Source organism: Garra rufa, chromosome 16 (genome assembly GCF_049309525.1).
Source record: "Garra rufa chromosome 16, GarRuf1.0, whole genome shotgun sequence".
NCBI classification, from domain to species: Eukaryota; Metazoa; Chordata; class Actinopteri; order Cypriniformes; family Cyprinidae; genus Garra; species Garra rufa.
In genome coordinates, this window is record NC_133376.1 from 14752780 (window position 1) to 14759162 (window position 6383).

Below are 6383 nucleotides of genomic sequence, written 5' to 3' on the forward strand. Positions count from 1 at the left end.
CCATAGCAAAATTGTTGCACGTTTTCTAATAACACAGCGGTGTTTAGTTTTTGAATGAATCCGCGTTTTGAACGACTCATGTGAATGACTTAAGACATTTACCGCCACCTGCTGGCAGATTTAGTTTCTTATTTAGAGTATCATTTCATTAAAAAATAAAATAATAATTATAATAAAAATACATTGAATTCTGTCCTCATTAACTCACTCTTGTGTAATTTCAAACTTTTCTTTTGTGGAACAACTACTTTCTCATTTAACACAAAAATAGCTTTAAATAATTTTTGTTGGTATTTTCACAGTGAAATTTATTTTTAGATTAATATGCGAATAATTAGATGAATCATGTAATTAATTAGATTAAAAATTATAATTGATTGACAGCCCTATTTTTAATATAACTCCCATTGTATTCATCTGAAAGAATAAAGTCATAGAAACCTAGGATGGCTTGAGGGTGAGTGAATCATGGGGTAATTTTCATTTTCGGGTGAGCTATCTCTTTAAATTATGTGCCACAGTTTAATCCAGTTCAAATCACTAACTCTACCTGTAATTAAAGGTTATGATTTTATAATCATCATTGTGCAAGATCAATCTATGCTTAGTATGGGGTGGATCAGATTTTTAAAATGTTTTTGAAGTCTCAATCTGCATTTATTTGATCAAAAATACAGTCAAATCAGTAATATTGTGAAATATTTTTTACAATTTAAAATAAATGTTTCCTTTGAATATATTTTAAAATGTAATTTATTTCTGTGATGAAAGCTGAGTTTTCGGCATCATTACCCCAGTCTTCAGCATCACATGATCCTTCAGAAATCATTCTAATATGCTGTTCTGCTGCTCATGAAACATCCAAATTTTTATCAATGCAATGTGTTATGGGTTTGTCCAAATCCCTAACTACAAGTAAAAGTAACAGTCAACAATGTGATTTGCAAAAGTTGCGTTGTTAATTCATTATTCATGTCACGTCTGGCATTCTGTGGATGGACTGTCTGACTCGGGAGTCTGTTTGTCTCTGCACCGCTCTGTTCTGCCATTTACACTCATTTGTCTTCAAGCCAAACTACACACACACATAGACACACACGCAATCTGCCCTTCTGCCCCGACAACATCCCCTTAGTCCCCGATGGCTCTCTGCCCTGCCAGAACCAACCACCAAAGCCTGGCAGATCTCTCTCTCTCCTTCTCCTTTCACATAATTATGTGCTGCAGGGCTGTGAGGTTCTCCCTCTGGGCTTTTATCAGCTGTTTCTGCTGCAAAAAGAGAGAAGTCAGCACTGCAGAATGACTGTGTGTGTGTGTGAGAATGCTCACACAAGAGCTTTGTAGCAAAATCCAGTGTGCTGCTGTGTCTAAGCAGCTCTGTATAAGCAGCTGCCTTCTAAGGTGACTAAAATGGCAACTTATGAGTGGCTGATTTAGAATTGGAATGCTCTACAAAGGCGGGAAACATCCATTCAGGGATTTATCGCTTGTGATTCATGGGGAGACTTGCTAGAGGATATTAAAATAGATGTCAGCTGAGTCTATGTAACTAGGGCAATGGCGTTGACGTCAGCAGCACCGCACACATGCGTTGTTATTTTTGCGGATGCATGTCAAAGAGAAGAAATTGTTGAATAAAGTCGCTATTTTCGTTGAACCACTGATGTCACATGGACTATTTTAACAATGTCCTTACTACCTTTCTGGGCCTTGAACATGTCAGTTGTGTTGCTGTTTATGGGTCAGAAAGCTCTTGGATTTAATCAAACATTTTTAAATTTTTCCTCCAAAGACGAAAGAAGGTCTTACAGGTTTGAAAATGAGAAATGAGAATAAATATAATCAGCTTGTGTCAGCGTATGTTTGTGCATGAGAGACAGATATTATGTGTGAAGGAGCTTGTGCACCTGCATCATAATGAATTAAATAAATGAGAGAGGAGCAGGTGGCAACCTCACACACACCAGCTCCAGTGTCATGTCCTTTCTCACAGTTTCACCATCTCTGTCAAAGCAGCACAGAGGGTGAAAATTCAATCTGAGAGATTTCCAGAAACAGACATCTAGAGGAAAAGCTTATAAATGAGTGTCTTAAAGGAGAAGTTCAATACCAGAACAAAAATGTACAGATAATTTATTCACCCCCTTCCAAGATGTTCATCTATTTCTTTCTTCAGTCCTAAAGAAATTATGTTTTTGAGGAAAACATTTCAGGATTTCTCTCCATATAGTGGACTTCTATGGTGCCCGCGAGTTTGAACATCCAAAATGCAGTTTCAATGCAGCTTCAATGAGCTCTAAAGTTCAATGCAGCTTTAAGAAGGGTCTTATCTAGTGAAACGATCTGCAATTTTCTAAAAAAAAAAAAAAAAAAAAAAATTATATACATTTTAGCCTCAAATGCTTGTCTAGCTCTGTGTATTCCGGTTCAAGACAGTTAGGGTAGGTTGAAAAACTCCCATCTTATTTTCTTCCCAAAGAAGTTTGATCTTCTTTGCACGTTCACTTTGTAAACACTGGGTCGGTACTTCTGCACTGCAGTGATGCAGGACGATTTTGAAGTTGGAGGAGAAAATGAGATGTTTTTCGACCTGCCCTAATTGTCTTGAACCGCAATACACAGAGTTGACGCAAAGCTAGATTCAAGATGAGCATTTGAGGTTATAAAGTATATAAATTGTTCAGTTTTGTAGAAAATAACTAATCGTTTCGCTAGATAAGACCCTTCTTCCTTGGCTGGGATCGTTTAGAGCACTTTGAAATAGGGATGCACCAAAATGAAAATTCTTGGCCGAGGCCGAACAAAATTAAACACTGGGCCGAAGGCCGATTACCGAACATGGTTTTTCATGTTTTTCCCCCATGTATTTTGCCAAATCTTTTTCACCATTGCATAAATTAAATAGCCAAAATGTGCTTTTTACAGTTTTGTCTTGCTTTTCAAAAAAAAAAAAAAAAAAAAAATTACAAAACAGCAATTCAAAATATTTACTAAACACTGAAAATTTTTTAACATTCTAGTAGATGTTATAATCAACAAAGCACAATTTAACTTACAATTAACAAGTTAGTAAAATAATATTTTTGGCCATTTATCTTTGGCCATTTTTAAGACCTCCTTCTTGAATCAGCATGTGTTTTTTAATGTACTTGCTAAGCAAAGGAGAATGTTATAATAAATGTATTAATAGAGCTATTCTGCCCTCCAAAGGCAAAGTGCAGTAACTACGCCAACACTAAAACTGAGAAAAATGCCTTTAAAGTTTTTACGCCAGCTAATCAAACATGTTGACACTCTTGTTTCTCTGAAACGGGACAAAACACAGTTGTCACAAAGTCCATTTTAAGCCTTAACTTAAAATTTTGACCAAATGTGTAGTTACTGTGCTTTGCCTTTGGAGGACAGTTTTGTAATGATTGTTATCATAATTTTTGTCTTTTTATTTTATTTTACAGAACAACAGTGTCAACTTTTATTTTGGCAGAAACCCAAAAGAAGACCTCAATACTACTTTTTGCTGACAGCAGCAGATTTATGAACGATTCTTATTACGCTGTTTCAGATTTTCCTCACGCTTTAGACTTTGAACCCTGGCTTGAGCAGCACTTTCAGAATACTTACAATTTGTGCGTGTATTAGACAACATAACATTCTGTAGTTTATTTACTAATGGTTTAAGGCCATTTTGCAATTTCAGTCATCACACAGTAACCAGCAACAACCACAACTTTTTGACTTCTCATCGAAGACATGCGATGCGGTTCTAAACAGTCTCTTGCTGTTGGCATTTGTAATGATTTTTGCATCTTTCTCTGACAGTTTTAAATGCTTCCACACTGCCGATATGTTTTCTGCATTAGCGCGTTCCTCTATTTGATTGCGTCACGTCATTGGTATAATTTATTCTGCCTTTTGACTTATTCAAATAATTTTGATTGCCAAACATTCGGTGCATCCCTACTTCGAAGCTGCATTTAAACTGCATTTTGGAAGGTCCATAGAAGTCAACTATATGGAGAGAAATCCTGAAATGATTTCCTCAAAAAACATAATTTATTTACGACTGAAGAAAGAAATGAACATCTTGCATGGCAAGGAAGTAAGTCAAATCTATAAATGTTAGTTCTGGAGGTGAACTTCTCCTTTCAACATCTGAGAAGCAGGACATAGCTTCTTAGAAGTCTCCATTTAATCTTATTGGTGTCTCAATAAGATCTCATTTGTGTTGTTTCTTTCCTCTAGGCATTTTCTCACGCACAGCCAGGACAGTATCCAAACCCGGCTTCACTTAGATCATAATCTGTGTTTAAAAACAACCTGCTCTAGCACGTCCTATAAGCCAAACTCCACGTGAAGAGTGTTGAGTGTCTGTGTACCTGGAGTGACATCCCTGACCAGCAGGGGGTGCTGTGATGAGAGAGTAAAACCATGGGAGTCCAGGACAGCATCTCTGATCACCTCCACTGTCACCTTCACAGGGAAGTTCTGCTGGCCCGAATCCCCAGAGCGCGACCTCCTGCCGCCTAAAATACGCTCCCTTTGAGAGACACAGCGGGAGAGAAAGCACAGAATCAGACAGATGGCTAAAAACACACTAGCTGTGTTAAAAAATGAAATAGTAGTGTATTGCTTGATCTATTAGTGTACATACAATTTTTTTAATAACATGCACACTACAAATGTCTACAATAAACTACCAGTCAAAAGTGTTTGAACAGTAAGATTTTTTATGTTTTTTTAAAGAAGTCACTTCTGCATTTTGAAGCCTGCATTTATTTGATCCAAAGTACAGCAAAAACAGTAAACGTTTGAAATATATTTACTATTTAAAATAACTGTTTTCTATTTGAATATATTTTAAAATGTAATTTATTCGCGTGATTTCAATTCATTATTCTAATATTCAGATTTTCAGCTCAAAAACATTATTATTATTATATTGAAAACAGCTGAGTATATTTATTTCAGGTTTTCTTTGATGAGATAGAAAGTTCAGAAGAACAGCATTTATCTGAAATAAAAATCTTTCGTAACATTAGAAATGTCTTTATCATCACTTTTAATTAATTTAAAGCATCCTTGCTAAATAAAAGTATTAATTTCTATCATTTCTTTCACAAAGAAAAAAAAGCATACTAACTACCAGCTTTTGAATGGTATAGTGTATAACGTTACAAAAGCTATTTATTTGAGATAAATACTGATCTTTGGATCTTTCTATTCATCAAAGCATCCTGAAAAAAATGTACTCAACTGTTATATTGGTAATAATGGTAAAAAATGTATTATGAACAGCAAATCAACATATTGTCAACATATAATAATTTTCTGAAGGATCATGTGACACTAAAGACTGGAGTAATGATGCTGAAAATTTAGCTTTGATCACAGAAATAAATTATATTTTAAAATATATTCAAATAGAAAACACTTATTATTATAAATAGTAATAATAAGTCAGTATTTTACTGTTTTTGCTGTACTTTGGATCAAATAAATGCAGGCTTGGTGAGCAAATGAGACTTCTTTAAAATATTAAAATCTTACTTTTGACTGAGTTGCTCACCAAGGCTGCATTCATTTATTTAAAAAAATACAGTAAAACCAGTAATATTGTGAAATATTATTACAATTTAAACAAACTGTTTTCTAATTAAATATATTTTAAAATGCAATTTATTTCTGTGATGCAAACCTGAATTTTTAGCATCATTACTCCAGTCTTCAGTGTCACATGATCCTTCAAAAATCATTCTAATATGCTGATTTGATGATCAAGAAACATTTATTATTATTATCTGTTTAATAGTTTTGTGGAAACCAAACTTTCAAACAGTAGTGTACAATTTAAAATATTTTTTTATCATTTTTAAACACTTGCTGTTCTAAAATCTTTAACCTAATTTGCTGTTGCTGGTTAAAAAATTACTTGTAAAAATATTTTTTTATGCTATAAGTGACACTGGACCACAAAATTAGTCATAAGAGTCAAATTAAACAAGGATAAATAAGCTTTCCATTGATGTATGGTTTGTTAGTATAGAATAATATCTGGTCGAGATACATCGATTTAAAAATCTGGAATGTGAAAAAATATTGAGAAAATCGCCTTTAAAGTTGTCCAAATGAAGTTCCTAGCAATGCATATTACTAATCAAAAATGAAGTTTTGATATATTTGTGGTAGGAAATTTACTAAATGTCTTCATGGAACATGATCTTTACTTAATATCCTAATGATTTTTGGCATAAAAGAAAAATCTATCATTTTGACCCATACAATGCATTTTCAGCTATTGCTACAAATATACCCATGCTACTTAAGGCTGGTTTTGTGGTCCAGGGTGACATATTACCACTAAATCTTGGATTTAATCTTTATGT